Genomic DNA, 24,259 nt, shown 5'->3' on the forward strand with positions numbered 1-24,259 from the left:
CATTCAAATTTCATCCACAAATGTTAACAAATCACACAAACACATGTGCATGAATAAATCTGCAGCTTTCCCAATAACCTCTAAGTTTCTTTTTCCTAGATAATAATCAGCTTTTCCTCCAGTGGAATGAGGTATGTGCCTCTGAACAGAGCTACAATCTGCTTTGGGTCTCTCTGGATGTGGTGTTTATTGGGCTTTTTGTGTGGCCAGTTGGACCCCACTTAGTGTGAATGATGGCAGCTGTAAGGACGCCTCTGGCAAATGCGACTTCAACTGTAGTTGCTTGGTCTCATGCACTGTACAGTGCCAGCTGCTCAGGCTGTGCAGCACTCCAGTGAGCATGACTGACTATAGCTGAGGTAAGCATGTGTCTGGTAAGAGTGATGCTGAATGTAGAAAGGGTGAATACAACTCTGACTATGTTCATGGCACGTCATTGAAAACATCAGCCTTTGCATCTGGCTTCTTGGAACGTCCTTACTGTAGGCCAACTGAGGAAAGCATGACTGAATGTCGGTGACAGTCATAATTCTGGAGGGTCTGTGTGGGCTGCTGCTGGTGAGAGTGACTCTGGTGATCAAGGCAGCTTTGACTGCTGGTGTAGCAAGTTATCACTCTGGTAGAGATTGCTGGTAGAGCAGGGACTGTGATGAACACAACTACAACAAGTGTGACTGACTGCAGCTGGGGTGAGCAAGTCTAAACTGAGCATTGTTCACGCTACTTTGTTTCAAGCATGAATGAAGCGTTGAGCTCATAAGCTCCAGTAATCCAGCAGTCTGGACACATGCTGTTGAGTGGGTATCTGCTTGCAAATGTGACCTGCTTCACATATTCATATGTTTTTTTTTCTTTTTGTGATGCAATCAGAAGTAAATATCTTTTTTTTGTTTCTTTTATTCAAATACAACACATACCTATGTGTACATGATGCAGGAAGCAATTCAGTTAAAGTCGGGGCAGTGAAATGTAGAAGGCTGGCTGGAATTGTAGAGAAAAGAGCATGTGTGAGTTAAATGAAAATCGTAACTAAAAAAAACAATATAACATCTGCAGAAGGATAAATCATTACTGTCTTGCACCTTGTCACTACGCTATCTTAAGCTTTGACAACAGTTTTCACCATAGATTTGCACAAAGTAATTGGCTTGGTGGAAAATTGAACTGTGAATTGATTGCTGTAACTTTGAGAGAACTTGCTGATTGACTTGATATCAACATTCACAAAAGGCTTAACAGATGGCAGACCTGATGGCTTTAGAGTCATATTATGTTTTAGAATGATATACATCCTTATATATATTCCACAATATAGTGCTCTCATTGCTATAAAACCTTTGAAGTCTGAGTTGTTTTAGATGGTGAAAAATGACCTCTTCTCATTATCCACTGCTAAGTAGCTTTTAGCTTTAGCTCACCTGTCAGGAAACCATCTGATTCACCAAACTGTGACAGCCCTGGCTGATAAAACACTAACTATAGACTAAGAACATCACTAAACCCACTTCAAAAGAAGTTCAGTATCCCTATAACTATATAGAACATTGCTTTATGATAAACTGTTACGATTACTGTTATTTCAGGATGGTTTTTGGCAGCCAGTCAAAGCAATTGTTGCCTGAATGAATTAGATTTTCTCTATTCAATTCGTTTGACATTGAATGTAATTTAAAACCAGACACACTTTTCTTTTCACTTAAGTAAGATTTTTTTTCATATAGAAACTTTCAGGAAATCCAACTTTAATCAAATCCTCAATTTTGAGTGAAGATATCTGACTTGTTTAGAAGTCTGAGTGCCATAATCGTTTCCAAGTCCAAGTCAACAACGCTTTAATTTATTCTCGTATCAATCATAGAAAGGAAAAATCATAGTCTGTTCTCACCCAGAGAAGCTAATGCTCCCACACAATTTGTACTGCTTATAGAGAATATAATGTTTTCATTCTTTATTCTTCTTCTCAATTATCAGTTAAAACTCATGAATTAGGGCTCAATACTGAAAAAAACTAATACTGCAATATTCTATTTGTCTACATATGGGAAAACTGTTTACTTGTTGTGCTGTTTGTATCGCACAACAAAAAGTTAGATTTTTTTAATCAATTTACCTTCCTTAACACTGCACATCCTCTGATGTGAATATATGCACACATGGGAATATTGGGGCTTAAATTATATAACATACAGCGCTAAAATCCAAAGAGAAATAATAAACAAAGTGCTGCTGAGATACACATTGTAGAAACACCAATATTCAGATATCACAGAATATGATCACGGTTTTACACATTGTAAGGACAATGCAATCCCAAAATTTTGCTTTAATATCTAATACCTAAAGGAACTATTGAAGCTAGAACAATGAAGATATTGTGAAGCTGCTGTTTATTGATGGGTCTTTCATGTTCGTCCATTCTGAAAAGTTAGCTGAAGTCAGAATATAGCTGTGACATTATTAGCAAGAGGAGTAGAAAGGACAAAGCTATCCATCTTTGGTTTTACAATCATTAACATTTGCTGTGGAGCTCTTATTGTATTTAAAGTAAAATAACAAGTTATCTTTATGTCAACTGTATCTCTGTTAGTTAACTCAATCCCAGAAGAAAACTCAATTACTCGACTAGCGGAAAATAATTAAAGAAGTGATTAACTGTCATTGATCAGTTTTTGTTTGTGGCGTTGGACATTAATAACTCGATTCCCTTTGTGTGAATGTATACCGTTATAAGGCCAATAGTCCAGTTATATGAAATAGGCGAGCTGTAACCTAAGCTCGATTCAGCTGTGAATGTAACCATGCTGAATGACTAGTTACTGCAGATCAATCAAGATTACATAGATTTAGTTACCAGCTGGATATTAACTGACCAGAGTAGCCATGGCAACAGTATAACTGTGTTCGGCTCAGTTTTTTGACTAAAGACACTTTGACAGGTGGGCTGGTGGGGTCAAGGATTGAGCCAATCACCTTCTGATTAGTTTATCACCTGCTCAATCTCCTGAACCACAGTCATCCTTAAAATGGATGAAGACAAATGTATATGCTTGAAATACCAGCAAAACCATTACAACGGTTGTCATGACAACAAAATATTGATTTTTTTTCTTCCTTTCTTCCAGCATCAATTTACACAAACGTACCAAACTGGACAATAAAGGAGCTAAGGAAGTCTGCAAGCCATAACATGTCAGTAGGGGTGCAAAAAGCTGACATCGAGTCCAGTGTAGAGATGCTCTGTCCTCTTTTTAATTAGATATGGAAGGAGGGGGGGCTTTTTTTTGACAATTCTCACATAACTCATTATCTCTTTTTGCCTCTTTTGCTGCATACTCTACATGAACTTTTGTCATTGACTAATAAAATACTTCGTCTTGTGCATTCAAATCTGAATGTTGGGCATTTATGATTGACTTTAGAACATTTTAATTACTATTATTTATCATTAAAACTAATTTGGCCATGCCCCTAACCTTTTCTGCTGAGTGATTACTTTAATTTAACCAAAACAAAGAAGTGGAGAGAGGCTCATTATTTCAGGTGATGCAACAATTCCTGCAGCTTTTGTTTCTTACTGTCTTTGTAAGACTTCAAAGTTTCAAGTTCAAGCTGCATTTACTCTGTAACAAGTTTACAGTTTTGGTCTCTCTTTACCTGTACCTGCAATCATCCCCAAGCCCATGCTCATCACCAGTTGTTTCTGAGTTGAGATCTCTTAGCTGTCCCTCTCCACCAGCCTACCCTTTGTTTAGGAATATTAGAATAATCAGCTATCTGTATAAACTGTTTTATAAAGCTTGGTGGCTTGTTTAACACCTGTGTATGCCCATGTTTAATCATCACTACATGGCTGAAATAAATCAGTTCAAGAAAAAGCAGCACTACTAGTGAAGAAAGAAAAAGTTCATATTAGCTAACACAGCAGCTTCCTTAATTCTAACTTGTACGCTCAAAAAATGCTTGCACATGCAACTTTTTTGTCTGTCTGGAGCTCTGTCATGAGGGGAAGAAATATAACCTGTCAATCAGCCCTTCCAAGAAAAGACATGGTGAAGATGCCTATTGAAACCTTTCCCGTTTCTGCTGACCATCCACTGGGTTAAAAAAAACATCTGCAGCTCAAAATCGAAAAGCATCCGGTAAACCCCTGGCCATGGGTAGCATTGACTTTGCAGAGCACACGGCCCTGTTCACCCACACCCAGTCTCAAATGAAGGAATAGACCAGCATGACTGCAATCGACTAAGCCTTCCTATCTTTAACATCCACATAGCAAGCTCTTAAAGGTCAAAGAAAGCAGTGCAGCGTCCATCATGTTGGAAAGTGCTAGAGCTTCACTTACCTTGGTGGCATTCTCAACGAGCAGGGTGTAATAAATAAGCAGGGTGTAATAAATAAGCAGGGTGTAATAAACAAGCAGGGAGTGGTAAAAGCATGAATATGAAAAGCATCATCAGCTTTGTTGTAGAACTTACAAACCAGACAGTACCTGCAAAGAAAACATTTGCCATGAAATGCAGCATTAACTTGTAAAGGTAGTGATTCCTCAGAGACATTTGGGGGAGGTGCTGGCACAACTATGCGCAATACAGCAAGGCATATGCTCACTTTGAACCCACAGGTTAACAGGAAATAAAACTGGCCAAAAAACGTCTGTTGTTGCCATCTGGAAGCAGATTTCAAATGAATGGAACTTACCTGGAACAAATGATTCAGGATAAAGATGTCTGAAGTCATTTCTAGAAACCTCGACCCTGATGGAGGCAACAGTCAGGGATAAAGATGATTACATCACATCAAGTTAATTGATGCTTTTACCCAAAGCAGCTTACAAATAAAGAACACGTGGGTGGTAACTGTGGCAGTCAGCGTCTTGTCAAAGGATACAACATATAAACTTGGGAAGTTGGAGATCAAACCAATGACCTTCTGATTGAAGGGCAGCCACTCTATCACAAACTTGTAATTTACAGGATTTAAAGAGAGTGATGCTTAACTTCTTAATGTCAGATTCTACATACCAACCTTCAGAGATTTGTACTACAGAACAAGGTCTTTTCAAGCAGTTTTAGAAGTACAGGGAAGAGCAGCATCATCTCAGGCAGAAATTGTTTTGACTCCTGAGTGTATGTAATAAAGATTAGACTGATATGCAGAATTAATTCATTAGATTTTTTGGCTATGCGTGTAAAGGTTATTTAAACACAACAACATTATCTAGTTACTGTACAGAAAATGTATCATAGCTTTGCAGTACAAGCCAGACCTTCAGTTAAATGCATGTGACATTTATTCTCAGGGTAACCTGTGACAAGTTTTACAGGAGGACAGCTTCACTGCAGCAAGTCACCCTGTCCTCCAACAGATCTGTGTTCACATTCTTGGCATAAAGTCAAGCTCGCTCAAGGTGGGTGTCAGAGTCAAACAAAGTTGTCACTCCACCTCCTCATGTTGTGCATGTATGTGTATCAGCACAAGGCCAAGGTCTGACTGTCCACCGAAGTCACATGAGGATGGCACCAATTCTGCTACTGAAAAAAGTGATCTGCATTTAATGGGGCGAGCTGGTTTTGTACATATCGCACATCAGTTCATTAAAGACAAAGGGATAGATATGGCATCATGAAACTTTAGTGACAGCAGTGACCATTGTCTGCTCAATATTAGTATTTGCATGGTCCTAGTTTTAGTTTTAAATCATAATTAAATCAGTATTCCTATGCCCCTCAGCCCCCTTCTGTAAGAATATTTTATTGGAATTTCCAATGTACTAGTATCTCCTTTTTAGCAGATAGTTTTATACAGGATGCAGTATTATTATCAATAAAAGCTCTTCTGGCAGGCTAGTACCATACCTTAGATATAAAAGATATTCTATGGGGGCAGTGTATTGTGTTTATACATTTTCTTGTTCAAATACCAGTTGTAATGGGAAATATACTTGTGCCCTTTGTAAATTGTTTAATGCTCACTGTGACCACTCTAATTCTGCAATATCGGCTTTATCCAACTTGCTTTTAAATACAGTGGCTATGTTTACCTGCACAGCAATATTGTGATATCAACCCGATTAAGACCGTACTCTGAATAACACACTGTCATGTAAACAGCATTTTTTAAAATCTCTTTAACCGCAATGAGGTCATATTCGGTGTAAGCAATAATCCAATTAAGCTACGTGGAGTACACCGATCTTACTCCTATCTCTTTTTTTAGCATCTTATCGCTGGATGCCTGCATTAACCTTAAGAGTAACTTGTGTTTTCTACGTTTCAAATTACCAAGCACCAACCTATGTCTGAATATAGGATTCCCTAATGGCAATCAGAAATTTTTACACAGAAGGCTCCACGCAGTTTTTAAGTGAGGGTGAAAAACAAAAGATGACCATGCTTTTGGTATTAGAGCTTCAAAGCATATGAACCAAACAACATATTGATACCAAATATCTAAGGCCTTTTATTACACATCGTTTATTGACTCCAACCTTGACTAATAATTTTTTTCCAGCAAATGCTGAAAAATCCCATCAATGTTGATGAAAAGGGCGATTATTGGCATTATTTAAACTGCAAAATCTCCTTGTACTTTTAAAAGATTTATTTCAAAGGCTGGGATGACACTCACACTATGTTTGTGCATGATAATGCAGGAGAAACACAAAATAATTTCTGTGAAATTAATTTCTCTATGCCTCTACCTGGAATAATAAGGTGTGAGTTGAGACAGCATGAAAGCGTCCAGAAGCTACATACATTTAAATCCCCCCAATCATTTGGCTGCTTATAATGACACATAGATAAATGAAAAAATTATGGAGAAGTTATTAATAGAATAGCTGTTGTTTCTTTGCATGAGGTCGTTGAAAATGATTTAAAATTCATTATGGTCTACTGTATAGGCTATGTACTAAAACAGTATGCAGTCTGATTGTATGAAAATGTGATAATGACATGTATATTATCAAAACTGAACTTCCTCCTGCACATTACTATCTACATGAGTCATTATAAACAATTGTTATGGAGATTTAATAAATAACTATCAAAAACATAAATTATACTTAATTATTTTTAAGAATTTCTTAAAAGCAATCCCAACTGGACGTATAGGTCTTAACACTCTATAATTAGCGTTTCTGACTAAAATTCACTGTTAAAATCAAATACTTTTTAAAATTATTTTACAGAATTCACAAAGTGTTTTATTTTTGATCTACCATTAAATTACACGGTAAGTGAAGAAAGCTGTACAGTTTCTATAAGGTTACATTTGCTGGATAGAAATAAGTTTTTGGTTGTAGTTTCCAATCAACAAGCAACAAGAGAGGTAACGCAACTCATCCCAGCTTTCCTAAAGATAAGAAAACAAGAAAGGCTTTACTAATGAAGGTGGCTTTCTGAAGACCTGCAGCTGTATTCTCAACACTTTTATTGGGATTTGTATCGATACATTTAGTGGACTTAAAGAGCTCAGGTATGCTGCTAGTTAGAAAGAAGACCTCATGGAGTGCCTAGTATTTTTTCACACACAGGAGATGAGAGGTGACATCTAATAAAAAAGCCTGAGAAACAGAAGAGCACTCTCTTAGACAGAAAGCCTTTTGTTTGCCATGATATATGGGGTATCTGTAAATGTAGTCATGTTACCAGCATGTATTGCTGTATAGTCTCACAAAACATACAACTTAAAACTACGGTAGAGGCGAAATATGCTGACATCAAAGCTCTACAACAAACATTTTCCTTGTTGGTTGGCATTGAAAGCCTTCCCATCTCTTTGGTCTTATTCATTTTGGTATACATCTCAAGTAGTTCACAACTTCTGTTGCTGTTGCGTTCAAATATACATCTATATAGCCAATGCCAAAATTAATCTTATAAGCTAATACAGACCCTAATGGTTAAGAAACTACTACTGCTTTCTACATCTATCCAGTCATCCCTTTTCTATAACCGTTTTATTCAATTCAGGGTCGCAGGGGCAGAGGAACCTTTCCCAGCTTCCAACACTATTCAACAATTCATGAAGCCAAAGAGTTGACTTAAGGCCAATACAAACCCTTGAAGCAAAGAAAGGTTAAATAACATGTCTTTAGGTCATTTTCACTTATATATTTTGCAGAAGATAATAGCGAGCTGTCCAAAATTACTTCAAAGCACAAATTCCAGGGTGGTCTATGAAGATGAGACTGTACTCTCAGAGTTATCCTCGATCTCCCATGTTTGAATATTTTGCCGTTACTATTTTTCTACTGTGGTTGGAGATGTCCTTCCAGGACTTGGAAATTGTGGGGATATTCCTGATGTCTACAGCTATTCGCTTCACACTGATAAGGCATAACCACACACAGCAGGGTCATATTATTTATTGTACTGTGCAGGAACACCAGGGTGTCACCGAACAACAAAATAAAACTGCTGTGCCCCTCACAGTAGTCTATTTGACGGACACAGTGTCTAGAACAGTGAAGTTGAAATACTTTAAGATAGTGACACCCTTGGGGTCCAGGTTTCTCAGGTGCATTAACAAGGTAAACAAAAGACTGATGAAGCTTTCTCTTCTCTCGCAGAGGCCTTTCGGGACTTTCAAATAACCTACACTTTCTTTAGCCAAAAAACATCACGTTACTAAGACAACAGCAGCGTGTTTGGTGTTTTACTCACTGTGTCTCAGAGAAAAACAAAAGCACCAAACCTACGAGTATAATCAAGGAAGACCTGTGACTGAGATAGCTAAAGGCAGTTCAAGCTGAGTAATGTCTATTTGTTGATTGGTGTTCATTTCAAAGAGACATAAATGGAAACATGAATTTGTATTCAGGAAGTTATGCAGCCATGTAAAGCTTTAATTGTCTATTTCCATGCTCCTGCACCCTAAACACATCATTACTTTGCCACCATTCTTTTTACAAACATCAGATGTGACAATAATTTGTACCATACACCTGACTTGGTTAAAGCGCAGCCGCTGTCTTAGCAAATAATCTTCAAGCAATGTTCCTCAGTTTATTTGGATCAGGGACAAAATCTGACCACTCAATGTATTTGCCTGACAGACTCAGATAGCTTTTAGTCATCTGCCAGCTTAAATCATAAGACATATCTAATATCTTCTTAATTCCTTTTCCCTGCTAGAACAGAACAGGACTGCGGTAATTCTACACTAGACAAGCAGCATTTTAAAAGCTTTTACAGCTTCAAATACAGCATTTATCTTCAACACCATTTCAGTTCATGAATGTCTGACATTTTAGGAGTGTCTCATGACCTGCAGACATTCTGTCTCTGTTGTACAGCTGGTCCTAAAATGACAATTTTAGGCTCCTGGAAGGTTCTGACATTTGAGAGGTTTTGACTGTTCATCTTAAAAGGTCACAGACAGTATGAAAGGCATGCGGTATATGATTTACTCTGGATTTGTTTCATAGAAAAAAAAGCAACCCATAAAATCAATATATGGATGGTTTTATTCCAACAGGAAATACAGTAGAAGCATGCAGATTTTTATAGTGGATCTAAAGCTGAAAAAAGTCAAGCAGTTGATTTGTTATTTTGAGAACATGATTACGTGATTGCTATTCCTCACTCCCTTCTTTTCAAAGAACCACACAGCCTGAGGGGCTATATGTTGTGACAATGGCTTCTAAAAACGCTGGATAACGCTGGATAATGAGTGTACATGATTTCATTTAAAAGCGGTGCATGTGCTAAATCTAGTAAAATGTTGCACATATGACCATTTCTTTCATCGTTTGCTCTGAAGAAAGCTATCTTACCATCATCATAAAGTCTAAAACTGAATAGAAAAAAAAAGACCAACGTGAACACTGATGATGGAAAAAAGAACCATTTGAAAGAGACTGTGCAGCTTGAGCAAAAGCTCCGAAAGTCTTTCATCATACCACAGACAACGTTTTTGATGCTCATGCTTGTTGAAAAAGGTAATATTCCCTCCAAATAACTGAGATGTGCGTTCACAAGTGATTGTTCTTGTCAGGATTCTTCTCTTCAAGTCAGACTACAGAAATACAAGTAATTTGTTAGCGGAATTTTACAGTAACATACTACTGATCTGGCAGAAAAAAAGTGCAAGATTTAGATCAGTGACAATCACAGAAATGCTCACAAATCAGCATCTGAAGGTAAGATTATTCCTTCATGAATGGAGCTTATGTGATTAATCTGGGGGGGGGGGGGGGTGGGGGGTGAAACAAGGGGACATCACCATAATAGAGAACGAGAGCGAAGTAACATTCTCTGAAGCAATTATTATTTTGAAAAGCAATACTAAAGCACTGCACAGCCTTAAAACATTCAGTTTCTTCACATATTCCTACAAATCATGCTTGGTTTTGCCAGATGAGCAAAGCAAGTGTATCTGCATTTCTCCGTCTGCACTAACCCAGCATGGCCTTCTCATTGCCCTGCTTTGTTTCACTTCTCATCATCTGTCACACTGCAGAGCTAAGCTGTAAATTTCCCCTCAGAGATTGTTGTTTATGACTGATGTGATCGTGGTTGAGGCTTCAATATATGTAAGGGTTGTCGTAATTAAGTCTTGTCAGCTGTTATCATTATCATCATCAGTTGCTGTATGCCTCCGTCCAGTGTCTTCTTGACCAGCGCGGTGGTTCATACTGAGGTCTCCAAAACAAGCCTTTCTATAGGGCAATGCGTGTTCTGACTGCCTTTTTTTTTCCTCATGTTTTTTTTTCTTTTTTTTAATTGTAAACATGAACCAGAAGCAGAGTGACGAGTAAGCCTATTATCTAGCATATGGAGTCATTCCAAAAACACGTTGAAAACGTTCATTTATTGGCAGGATATTTGCCTTCTCAAAAAACAAAAAAAAGCAACGAAACACCAACAGTTTAGTGTAAAATGGGTAACATTATGCTCATTTATTTAGCACTTGGGATTCTTTTGCATTTTACTGCATCATGCCTCACATTGTGTCGAGGACCAATAATGCAAATGCAGACTCCTGCAACAATCTCCCTCTGTCTTTGCCTCTCGTCTTATTTGACTGCATGTGCATGCAGGGTCCAAAGAACTGCAATTACAAACAGATTCTCTAATCACGTCATTTCAGATGTAGCAGGTTCTCCAAATCATGAAAGCATAGCATATCCATCTGTGGCTCTCGGATAAGATAACACTCCCTCCTTCAACAAAATCTGCTCTGCCTGACACATCCCCTGCTGGACAATAAATCAGAATTTTCTTCCCTTTCACCACACAGCCATTTAATGTGAAGAAAGGGGTGTTGTGTGTGTGTGTATGTGTGTGTGTGGAGAGGGTGTTTCTTTGCTCCTTATGTCTCAACAGATGAAGAAACTGGCTGTGAAAAGTCATTTATTTGTGGTCACACTGGCGAGTCCAGAGAGTCATCGTATTATGAGCCTTTTATAATGCAGACTGAGAGCTGGCTGTGAGGAGCCACATACGGCTGCGCGTTACATCACATTCAGAAGTGTGGTAAAAACAAAACTGTGCGATGTCCTGAAGAGGACATCAACTTCAAAAAGAAAAGAATAGCACCTCAGACATGGAAAGGACAGCATAGCTTGGAGTGGAATAATCTAAAATATGGATGTCATCTCACAACCCTTAACCTGCATAATTTCCAGTAATTAGGATGAGAGCATGGCCTCTGACACTGGCTGTTGAAAAGCATGAAAACACAAAGCCACAATTCGAGCAATGCCATAGTTCTTCCTCTGAAGTGTCTGAATCTCCATCTTCACCCGTGCATACCATAAACTGAAATGAAAAGATGAATGTAGCCACCCTGGCATTAACCATTAGTTTATGGACTAAGGATTGGCATTTAGCCATCTGACTGAAAATCCTGCGACGCTATTCACATCCACTGAGCAAAGGCAATGGCACCCACCTGTTGCTCAAAGCATCCCAGTCTTTTATAATATATAACTTTAGATTTTATTATCATTTAAGCAGGTAGGATATGTAGAAATTCACCACCATACTGTCGTCATGAAGGGGTAAAGTAGTTGTGGACGGGAAAACTATTTTTGTACGAGCCTTTAAAACATGTTTGTTGTAGAGTGGGGGATTTTTACACTTGTGGATTTATTAGCCTCAAGTTGCCATTCAGGGATCTGCAGATTTGCAAAGTTTTCAGTCCTCGAGGTTGAACATATCTTGAATATATGGCTTTAAAGATATGCAGAACCAGATATATCGTAAAATAGCCAGGGGAAATTTGCCACACTCTGCACACAGACAAATAATCGTTATTAAAAGCATGGGAGCCCAGTTGGAGATGCCATTCGGCACTTGTCTTTAACTTAAACTATTTGTTGCCCATATGTGTGACTCTTGAGTTAGGCAACAAACAAACAAAACTGTTGCCGAAGGTCTTCTTTGCTCGAATGTGTTGACCCAATTTTCCATTATTTTTTTTAAGGGGGGGTTGCAAACACTTCTACAGTCTAGGAGATGCTTCAGGATATGAATTATTGAAACTACAGAGTCTGATGTTACAGAAACATTATTCCAGCTTGACATTTTTCAGCATGTGTCCAGTGACACTTTACAGCCTCCAGCATGCATGGCCACAGAGATAGAGACAGAGAGGAGGCGTGAGGGGTTTAAGTCGAGGAAAGCAGCTTTACAAGAAAGAATGAGCCAGACTCCTGTCTCCTCATAATGTGTTTCAGTGAAATACAGTTTAAATTATTAAGAGACTAATTTCGCACATGAAAAACGCGCGCCCAAGTAGAAGTCTTAATTTAAAAGAGTCATCATAGATTCATTTGCTTTTTTCGTCAGTTAAACTTAGAGGCTACAGATAAACGTCAGCTATGTTCGTTTTAATGGCAATGTCGGGGAGGGGGAAAGGCAGAAAGCTCCAGACCCTCTCGTTTATTCCAAGGTTAAGTGAGCCTCTGTTCAACAGTCTTATCACAGGTAGCGGTTGCTCGTTACAGGTTAGATCTCCAGCACTCGGGGTCAAAGCAAGAGACTTGAGTAAGAGTGCAGTTGCGGGTTTTATATCAGGCTTTATTTTCACAAGAACGTCACGCGCCCCGTCGCTTAATTGACCATTTACAGAAAGTAGCCTAACAATTATCGCCCGAGCCCTAGTGTCGCATTATGTTGCCATACGACTGTCCTAGAAGTCGACTCAAGCTCCACATAAATCATTTAACAGCACCACTGTCAGAACTGCATCCCTATAAAACTAATCCGCGCGTTCGTTGCAAACACTGCCCAAACAATACTTAATTCCCAAGCGAAATCTTCATCCTAGCGGGGATACGCATGCGGCGCCGCATCCTCAGACCAGCATCATTATCACTTCGGCAAGGGAGACCTGTTAAGCCGTCAGTTATGCTGCGGCAGCAACACAACCAGCAGTTGTTGCATGTGAATGAAACATTGCCATTAAGCACAAGTGAAAACATCTCCAGCCATTATCTACACACCAACATGAACGAAACCAAACAAATCACACGACGTGAGACACAGCTCAAGTAATGACAAGCATTAAAAACATATAAAGAATCTCACCAGTAGCACTAAGGGTTGCGTTCTTGCTGTTTCTTCTCGCTCTTGCCTTGGTTTCCTTGGACTTAATGAGGTTCTGACGTTTAGTCCGACTGATTTCTCTCTTAACTGTTATTATCCACTTGGTATGGATCTTTTTCCTCCAGCTGTGAAATAATGGATAATTCGGCGTCCTCTCGCAAAGCTCTGCCCTCTTCAAACTAACCTTCCCGCCCCCTCCTTCTATCCATCCCAGATTGGTGCTGGACAGGAGGGGCAAACCCTGAACCCGAGGGCTGGTTTAGAGTCGTTGATCTGTCACAGCGATAAATGCCCACATGGACACGTAGTTGACGTTTAGTAGGGTTCACTGTTAACCGACCAGCTTGTCAGTGATGCTCCCCACAACTGGAGAGGACGCTGCCTCCTCCTTGTGCGTTTGTGCAGAACAACCTCTCATACGAGAAACAGGGGTACGTGGGTCCACTTATTCAGCAGGATCCAGCTGTCTGAGCTCTGACGCAGGTGCCCAAGCTTCAACCACGACTTACAGAGATGCCAAGCCTAAGAGCTTTCGCTGACAGTGATAAAGTAATCTGATTCGAGTCATTGCAGTAGGAAATGGGAGCTTATCTCCCCAATCTGTGACCTTGGGGGTTGTGTTGTCCCATCGGAGGGGCTGGCCAAAAATCAGGAAAGAGGAAGGAAAATATGAGATATCTATACCTATATAGTTAAAATGTGCCCAAAGTGCCCTTGTGCATCACCTCTAACCCATGCTCACACAGCAGCAAATAGTACAAGACTGTTTGCACTGTTCCAGCTCCCAGGTGTGTTTGTGTGAGCAGCAGCCTCTGACCTGATTTAGTTCTCAGCAATGTACACGATTAAAGACGTCACAACTGTCAAGACAAAACTGATGTGAATGAGCTGCCAGGTTACAGGTGCGCGAGTTTGTGAACTGCAGCAACCAGCTTGTGAATATTTTGGAGAATTTTTAGAATAAGTTAATCTTGATGACTGTGCACAAATACATAGAGCAAAGTTTGCTTTCAAACTTTTTTTATTGTTGTTCCTTTTCATTTATGTGGTTTAGGCAAGATTGCAAATCAAAAACAAATTAGTTTAAAGAAAAATGAAAGTGAATAAGATGATGTTTTGTAGCAATGCCATAAATCATGTCTTGGTCTCTGAAATTTGTTTTAAGAAAAATAGACTTTTGAGTATTTTGTTAAAGCTCAGTCAAAGAAACAAATGAGGCAAACCAAATGCAACTTTCATGTTAATAAGTTTAATCCAGTTTCATTCTTTATGGATTCACTTTTCTGTCGTACATATATACAGGTACATCTATCTTTTTGCTAGACCTAAAACTTTATCTAAATCTATTTCTTCCACTCCCACTCTGTTTTCTGTGTGGATCCCTGTTATCCTCTTTTAACTGCAGATGTTGCCAATCTGTCATTCTGACAAAAACTGGCCAAAGGAGACGTGTCTTATCTTTCAGTGTAAATCCAAGCTGTGACACAAAAAAACAGAAAAGTTAGGATTGAATAACTGAACTTCTTTATGAAATCATTTTTTTTATCTCCAATGTGATTCACTTGCTCTAATTTCTAACTTTAGTGGTCAAGTAACTTAAAAGTAACATACTTTTACAGCCAGAGCAATAAGAGACTTCAGTGATCATATAATCTCAGAGGTCTGCACTTTAAGTGACGTTAAAGTAAGTGCAGCTGAAATAGATGGTCAATAAATTTAAACAACCATGATAATAATTATGATAATGATAATAATGATAATGATAGAATCTAATGCAGAAACTTTCACTCCATTCAACATTGTGTTTCCAGGTCCGGAGATTGCACTCAGTGAGGTTCACTGTAAAGCTTCATGCATCTTGTCTCTAATTAAGTTCCCTCGAAAGAGTGTCTTCTTGTTCTCACTGAGGGTGTAACGTTTGAGGGGTTGGTGCCATTTTCATTTATCATTTTCATTTATTGTTCCATTGTGAGGCCTTGTGAGACCTTAATTGTAATTAGAAGCTAATAAACTTGATTTTCTGTGAGCTCCTGTGGGCGAAGAGAGGGAGAGGTGCTGCCCATTTGTGCAAAAGAAGCTGTGTGAGAGGAGAAGAGACAGTTTGAGTCTCGGATTGAGATCTAAGGAGCTTAAGTTTATGGTGGAAATCAATCATCCAGAAGCTGAAGGTTCCCTGCAAGGGTGTCTATGTCATCAATGCCACCTGCTGTGTAGGATTCTCTGTTCTTCTTCATTTGTTTTATGAGTCAACTAACAGCATAAAAGAATCAACTATTCAAAAAGATGACCAGCTAAAAGCATGACATTTTACATCTGCTTCATTTATTTAATTTCCTCACGAGTGATGAAATAAATCAGACACAATGTGCCATTTCCCGGCTTTCTGCAGTTACCCAATGCCATACACTTAGCTTCCTTTCAATTATTCCCCAAACTGGAATAATCATGACCTCAAGCTAATAATTATAAACTCAAGTACGTGTATGTCACAGGTTCTTTTCTCAATTAGTTCCAGCATGTGGGAAATGGGTTTGAAAATAAATGTATGCAGAAAAAGTACTGCCATTCATTTAGAAATTGATTTGACCATTTTTGTGTCATGAGAGGAAAATATGCAATGTTCTAAAGTGCACGTTTCTGGTCCACACACTGTGTGTAATCCCTGTAGTCACACCATTCAAGAAAAAGACTTGACCCTCAAAAGGTGACAGTGGACAATCCTGTTCAGTTTGCCTGTGAATGGGAAATTCTTAACGCTTGATAACTGCTACTTCTGGGGTCGCTCTCAGTGAGACACTTTAGCCTCAAGAGGCGCCTCTGACCGAAAGGTTGCACTCCGCGCCTCCAGAGTGTGAACACACACATCTGAATGTCACGTTGTTGAACAATCTCATTGTTGCATCCAGCCAGCTTTGTTTTTATCTGGCTGTCTTTTCTCTGCTCCTGATTAGCGTGACCTTTTCAGCTTTTTGTATTCCTCTACGCTGTGTTTTCTCCAACAATCATTACTGTATATTGAAAATCAACAGAAGGTGGTTTACCCTGTGATTGGTTTACATGAGTCCAGGTCTGACCAACAGGTACCAAAGGTGTAAGAGTTGTCAGGATTTTATAAACAAATACAAAAGGATCTGTCAACTTTTTTTATGCAATTACTTTTATGATAGAGCAGCATCTTATGTTCTTAAAGCTCTACATAGCTGCTTAGGAGGTCTAACAACCGTCCATAATTCTATGTGATGAGATAAATTTACTACTATGCCCTTTATTGAATCTGTCAGCTCTTCCTTTGTCATCAAGTAGCTCTGCCCACCGCTAATTGTTTGTCCTCTTCACAGCTGCTTCCTGTTTTGCTTGATCCATTCGACTCATCCCTCAAAATGGTGCCTATTCCACATTCCCAGTCATACATGTGCTTGTGCAGGGTGCTGCTGTTTAGACTACAAGGCTGATTTGATCTTGAGCTGCATGAAGACTGACAGGGTGCGCCATTAAGAGCAGAATCTAAAGTACGTTGCCTAAAACAACTGCACAAACATTTCCACTCCACAACTGTAATGTTTCTGACTGAAATGTGAATGTTTGCCAGGGGGACAAACATAACATTTAATGGCTTCATGATGCTTTAGAAGTGGTAACAGTTTACAGACGAAGTGATGAGATCATCACATTAAAATCCAGCAACACAAATCACTGTCAAGGCTACAATTAATTGAAAAACATTGTAGATTGTTAACAAGCTCTTACACCATCTGTACACTTTCTGTTTTCCTGTCTATTGGATTCCTTGCCAATGTTTGCCTAAACAACCCAAGATTGTTAATGTTATATACAGATAGCAGTCAGATAGCAGGTAAGATAATCCAGTGACATACTTTACTTTACACCTATCAACAGCTACAACCTATGCAAATGTGTCAGTACCTCCTGGACTGCCGATGAAGTTCAGTTACCGTGTAAGGACATTTTTTAAACATAAAGTATGCAGTTTTATTTTGTTTAATTTAGTTAAAAATCTGAGCAGGGGTGATGTTTGAAAGTATAATGAGTCTATGGTTACAATGTGATTTCATGCGGCACAAATGGAATCCCCTTAAAGATTCAGCAGCAATCTGAATTCAGACCATTTAACTCAAAATAATCCCAGATGGGACTCTGGCATTTTCCACACAAGATGTGTGGCTGCTCCAAGGACAAGAGGCGCTCTTAGCTAAAACACACCGCTCCACAGTAGTGCTTCTCAATCCTGGTTCTTGGCACTTTGTGCATGACCGATTTTACATTCCATCACCTTGTAATTGAAGCTCATTGCATTTTCTCAGAATTCAGGTCCTTATTCATTCGGTAGCTGGATTTAAGGCTAACAAATTAAATAAAACCACTGCGCATCATCATCCCCATATATATATATATATATATATATATATATATATATATATATATGTGTGTGTGTGTACACACACAACTAGCCTCATGAGATCATGTGAGTGCTGTTTGTCTCAGTGGTGTGTGTTGTAGCCTCTTTGACTGTGGAGCACAGAACAGAAGTTTACATTTGCTCTCAGAAATAGGCCTCTGGAGATTGCACAGCTGAGCTATTTGATCAGACTGACTTTGTTTCCCCAATGGGGTTTCTTTGCTGTTTATTTCACAAAGAAATACGCAGTCTTATATAGTAAGGTTTTTGACTCGTAGCCATTCATAAGATACATAAATATACCTAAGACTACAATAATTAAAGAATGAATTTCACTTGATTTGGTACTTCTGCATTATCATGAGCAGACTGCAAAAAAAGTACTTCAAAATAGTATAAAAACAACATTTCAATTGTTGAAACTGATCTTTTTTATTCTTTTTAAATTTGTGCTCATTTAAATTGACTTTCAATCCCCTTTTGGACAAAGTCAACACAAGACAGGAGAAGTCTAAAAAAATGTGTAGAAATAGAAAAATCTATACTGGGCAGTACATAAACCTTTGAAATTCATGTCAGTATCTGTTCAAGCAGCATATTATGTGACATAATTCTGTTTCTGAGATCATTACTTTCCTTTTAATGACATTCACATGTAAAATCAGGTAACGTGTACTCTTAATATTTCTGTCAGTCTTTTAGACTCATTATGTTTTCTGATGACAGAAACAGATAAACTTGTAAAGAGAATGACTTTGTTTTAATCAAACAACGTTAACAGCTGACTGGAAGGACTGAGTAAAAGAGGAAAACTGCTCTGTGTTTTGAAGTAGTGGTGTTGCAGTATAATGGCATCACTACTGACAATAATGATGTTAATAGAATGAAATATTGATTTTGTGTTGACATTTTACTTAAGATAGTATTGTGATTTGGTCTTAGCTGATAAAACCAAAACATTACTAATTGTTGATATGTTTTTATATATTGTTAAAGCTCTCAGCCTTTTATTATAGTTGTAATTCAACCCCACCCCCAAAAGAGATAAAAACCAAAAAAGGACAAAGTGGCCAGTCCTAAAAATCCTGAACAGAGAATTGATAGATAAATGTTTAAGAGTCCAACTCTAAAAATTGTCAATATAGTTCTCATTATCTCTCAGTTAAAATGTTAGCAAGCAACTATTGTCCAACATGTTTCCATGTATTGATGGAATCAGACTTTAAATGCAGGGTTACAATCATTTGGCAGACAGAATCATCCTTCAGTTGTCACATTATGTTATCAGATACTTTTAGATAACTTTATAGTAACAATAAACAACCATATATATATTTTTCTAAGCTATCAGTAAGAGAAACAATTAAATCAAAAACTGCATGAAATATATAAATAATGATTACTGTTCCATCTTCGTATTCATCAGAATACTAAACAGTTTATTGATTTCCCTGTCAAGTAGAAATTCACTTTCATTTGAAGCTTCTTAAATTCCACCAGCTGCTGAGGAATGCAACAACACTTTCAGAGGGGTTTGAATGTTCACTGTTGGAAAAAGGCTAAAAGGAAAGAAATCAAATGGCTGAGTCTTGGCACTTCTACATCTAAAGCAACTTCTATCCTGGCAGTAGAGTAATTCCCACATATTCATTTTGTTTTGGCTGCCAATCAGGAACCCTTTATCCATCCATCCATCCATCCATCCATCTATCCATTTTCTATACCCACTTAATCCAACTCCGGGGGCGGGACTAAAGCCGATCCCAGCTGTCATTGGGCAAGAGGCAGGGCACACCCTGGAGAGGTCACCAGTTCGTCACAGAGACGGATGAGACAAACAACTGTCCAATTCACACTCACTCCTAGGGGCAATTTAGTGTCACCAATTAAACTGACATGAATGTTTTGGGTAGTAGGAAGAAGCTGGAGGACCCAGAGAGAAACATGCAAACTCCACAAAGAAAGGTCCCAGTTGGGATTTGAATAAGGAACCCTCCTGCTGTGTGGTGAGGTGGTGCTAACCCAGGAATTGGACCCCGGTGCAGCCCAGGACCCCTTTATATTAACAAAATACCTGAAAACTAACAAGTGCAAGTGCATACATTGCGAGCTTGCATGTTTATTGAAAGGACACCTTTTCCCAAGCAGGTTTCAGGTGATTCAATAAAGGTATCACAAAAATTGCAAAAAAGGATAAATGTCTTCACTATTTTAGATGTCACACGGCTGGTCACCACTGATCAATATTTCAAATGGTCACATTGCTATGACACATTGCACAAACAATAGCTGAGTGTGAACAACAGGATTGAAAAAATACTAGATTAACTGCACATCAAAAATCTTTTAAATCAATTTCTGACTGAATAAAAACTGACACAGACTGAGATAATGCATTAATTATAATCTGTTAATATTTTCTAAAACCAGTTGTTTCATTGAAAACATCATATTATAATTCCTGGAAAGCATCATAAAACACTTTCATAACAAACTTTCTCACATGTCCTACTGGAAAACTTGACAATGTACCACGGGGGTAACTTCATGAATGTAGAACGCTGTGGTTTTTGAAGACACTATTTCCATCTCAGCTGCTTCCTCTAGATTTTAGCAGCTGAAGCTAAATAGAATAATGACATTATGAATAATGCACATTTAATGTTAATATTTAAGGAAAGGAATCCAGCACAATCTCGGTTCTGTAAGAATGCAATGGTAATAATGAAACAATGATGAATACAATTGACAGTGCTCATAAAATTGTAATAATCTTGGAATAGGAGCTATATTATAAATGCCCCTTTTTAAACCAAGTGAGAATTGCGAAACATATTCCTCTTATTCTACTAACGTGATTATAGTTGGATGTTTAAAAGATTTTAAATTCATTCATGTTCATTTTTTCTAAGAGGCCTTTTTGTCTTTGTAACACAGATTAAAGTGGGAAGTTGCACGTTAAAGGGATGAGATGCAGCATTCAAAGTCCTGTGAAGAAATCTGTCAAGAAAAGCGTCGTACCAGCCTGCGTGTTGGCTGTAAGGCCGGTTACATAAGATGTCTGGTATGTCTAAATGTATTTTGTATGTTTTGTCTACACATCCTCTTTGACTGTGCAGGTAATATCAGGCTATAGGGAGAGGATTTCCTTGCATTTTGTCTTGTGAGCTTGAGTGTTTTTAAAATTTCGTTTAAAAAAGGTTTGATTCTTCATCAGAACCCGGGAAATCTTCACACAGACTCTCGAATGCATGTTTTCAGACACACTCCGGAGATTTGAGCTATATGTAGCATCACTGAAAAAAGAACCTGCCAGCCGTCAGCTCTAAAGGCCTCAAAGAGTTTACAGTTGTGGATGTGGATTTTATGAAGCAGGATATTCTTTCAAAAATGTTGGGGTTGGAGAATATCCAAAAGAATAACTTTTGTTCAGGAGTATTTCTTTGTAGCAGTCATACCAGCATGACAACTTTAGATCCTTGTTTTGGGTGTGAACAAATGTGCAGAACCGATCATAACATACTGCAGCAGCTTTCAACACACCAAACTATATTTCATCAATTTAAAATGTGCTTTTTAAAGAGTAAAGTTTCTTCCTTGCAATCAATTGTACTACTACCGCAGTAGTAAGCAAAGATTAATCTAAAAATAATCATTTAGCAAGACCTTTTAGCAAATCCTATTTTGTATACAGTGTTTGTCATGTTCAGCAGAAAGCAGTGATTCATTCAGAAAAAGAAGAAAAAAGGCTCTAAAAGGAGGAGAGAATCAGGAGAGTTTGTGATGTATTCAAAGAGCATGTAGAGCTCATCTTTCTGATGATATAAATGGCACAGGCATCATGGGCATTTTCTGCAGTGCATAAATAGTAATTCAAAGTAAACCAACATAAATAAATGATTGATGTATTACGAGAGACAACATATATAATTTTAGGTAGGAAGGCAATTAAGAAGGAATTACTGAGCAGATGAAGTAATAGTCTGCACACAGGGGAAGGGGGGCTGCAAGCATACAGAAATCAGCTAGCTGTTGTGCATCAGCTTCTAAGACATAACCTTCCACACAGGTCCATCATTCAGCTTTCTGTTCATGTTGGAGAACTCGAGCCTTGGATCAGGCATCTGGAAGCAAAATATTTTGAGGAATTCTCTGAGCATCTGAAGCCTGAAGCCAACACTGAACAATTTAAAGTTTGGAAGAAAACATGGCCAGAGCGTTAGTCAACGGCTACAGACACCTTCATAGGCAAATGATCATTTTAAAAAAAAGGGCAGAAACTGGCTGCAGTGGAAGAGAAACAACTTTACTGTATCAGGAACCCAAAGTTGTAAAAATCATCTGAAAGGATATATGTGTTAGAGAAATGTATGATATGCAGTTCAGGAGAATGAGGTAAATAATATGCATAATTACAGAGAATCCAAACAGGCCATTTGTATCTGAACTATCATCTCTGTTCAAGGGAGCAGCTTGAAGTTGATGCTTGTTCTGTTTAGGTAACATTGTAAATTGACGCTGTCAGAAATTAAGGAAAAAAGTTATTTGGATGACAGTATGAAATGACTGACAGTATCCCATTATCTGCCTGTCAATACATCATATGTGCTGACTGGGATTGATCCACTTCATGGCAGAAAGAGGCTGACAAGAGGGGTTATGACCTTTGCAATGACTGGAGGAGAAACTATAATGAAAGCGTCTGAAGCTATTATCTCTTCAACGCTGGGTTTCTCTCTAGGATCAATGAACCAATATAGGCCTTATGTGTGCACCCACCTTTGGTCTTCAGAGGCCTCAATGTGTTTCGCTTATCAAAGTGTCTGACATAAGTTAGCTGTGCCCGGAGAAATTTGTGTTCTTTAAGCTCTGATTCAGATACACAACTCAAAGCACATCAGCAAATGACAATCAATTTGGTCAACATTACACAGATGCATAAGATAAGACAAACAACTGTTGGTTTTAGAATGTCTTTTGTTTACGTTTTGTCACAGAAGTGTACAAAGGTCCGATAATAGCCTGTATGACGTTGTGCAGCCATGACGAGACCTCCAGTGAAGCGTAATAAATCAGCAAAAGCAACGCCATGGTAGGTCTTTGTCATCCTGTTTTTTTTTTATCTGGACAGAAAGTAGAACTGTACTTGAGATTAGTGGTTGTCAGGCTAAATGATTATTTTACATGGCCTGACACAGTAGTGCAAATATCATCAGCTGTGGCTCCCTTCCTGCATTTTCCCACACCTGTCTCCAGCCCTTATTTCCTGTCTGTCTTGGCAAACATAGGCAAAAAAAACAACAACTATTTTTTTTATGCTTTAACTTGTTTTTTCTTTTGATTGTTTAATTATAAAAACATTTTGAAGAAGAAAACAGAATTCTGTTTGTACAAAGAAAAAATTAACGTCATTGATTATTGCTTGAACAGCCATTTATGTAATATATGGAAATCTGTGAAAAATATCCGATACAGCATAAACCAAAGAAACCAACCAAGTTCATTTAAACACTAAAAATCCTCAGTATGATCATCAAATGTTGTTTTTGAATGATGATAAATCTGTTATCTTTTTTTTTTTCAAATCAATTTTCAATTAATTAGCTAATCATGTCAGTGACAAACCTGGCAGTTCGAGGATTTACTGCAATACTAAAGACAGACTAACACAACACTATACGCCAAAGGAAAACATTTACATAGAATCACTATGTTGCAGAAAGTTAACCTAACAGACAACTCCAGTATATAAATGGATTAAACAAGTAAGTTACTTATTTTTAGATGAAGCCAGGATTGCTGTTTCTCAGTGTTTTAGTGAAGCAGAATTAGGTGGCTTCAGGTTGATTATCCGTCTTTTTATCTAACACAAGCAAGCAATTAAGATTCTTTAACAAAAACAAACAACAGCTAAAAACCCACATCAGAATGACCTGAACATCAAGCTTCAGATTTTGTTTTATAGATTTAGCTTCACTATTTTTGTATCACAATGGTTCTACCTCTGTTATTGAGATTTCTGTGTCTGAAAAGCAATGGGGAAGCAAAAAAAAAGCTAGCCTACTAAATTATTCAAAGACTCATGTTGTTGCTGGACAACAGATTGTTGTCTGATATAAGTGCTTTTGTTTTAGAGGATTACAGTGTTTGATTTTCTCTGATACAATGCTTCACAGCATGGAGAAGCTCTGTTTTCAGAGAGCTTGTAGCTAATTACACCGTCCAGATCCAGCAAAGAACAACAGAACCATTATTTCTCTTTATATACTCCCACAAGGGACAATTA

General features: G+C 38.2%; 1 protein-coding gene across 1 annotated transcript in view; it reads right to left on the reverse strand.

Annotated features, from left to right (window-relative positions):
• gabra3 (gamma-aminobutyric acid type A receptor subunit alpha3) overlaps positions 1-13,884 on the reverse strand; it is a 96,813-nt gene extending 82,929 nt beyond the window's left edge. The window contains exon 1 of the mRNA XM_072375433.1: positions 13,539-13,884. The gene's annotated coding sequence lies outside the window, so the exon portion shown is untranslated. The remainder of the gene's footprint in view (positions 1-13,538) is intronic.
• Positions 13,885-24,259: the final 10,375 nt, after the last annotated feature.

Source organism: Leuresthes tenuis, unplaced genomic scaffold, assembly GCF_036924035.1.
Source record: "Leuresthes tenuis unplaced genomic scaffold, fLeuTen1.0.hap1 SCAF_21, whole genome shotgun sequence".
NCBI lineage: Eukaryota > Metazoa > Chordata > Actinopteri > Atheriniformes > Atherinopsidae > Leuresthes > Leuresthes tenuis.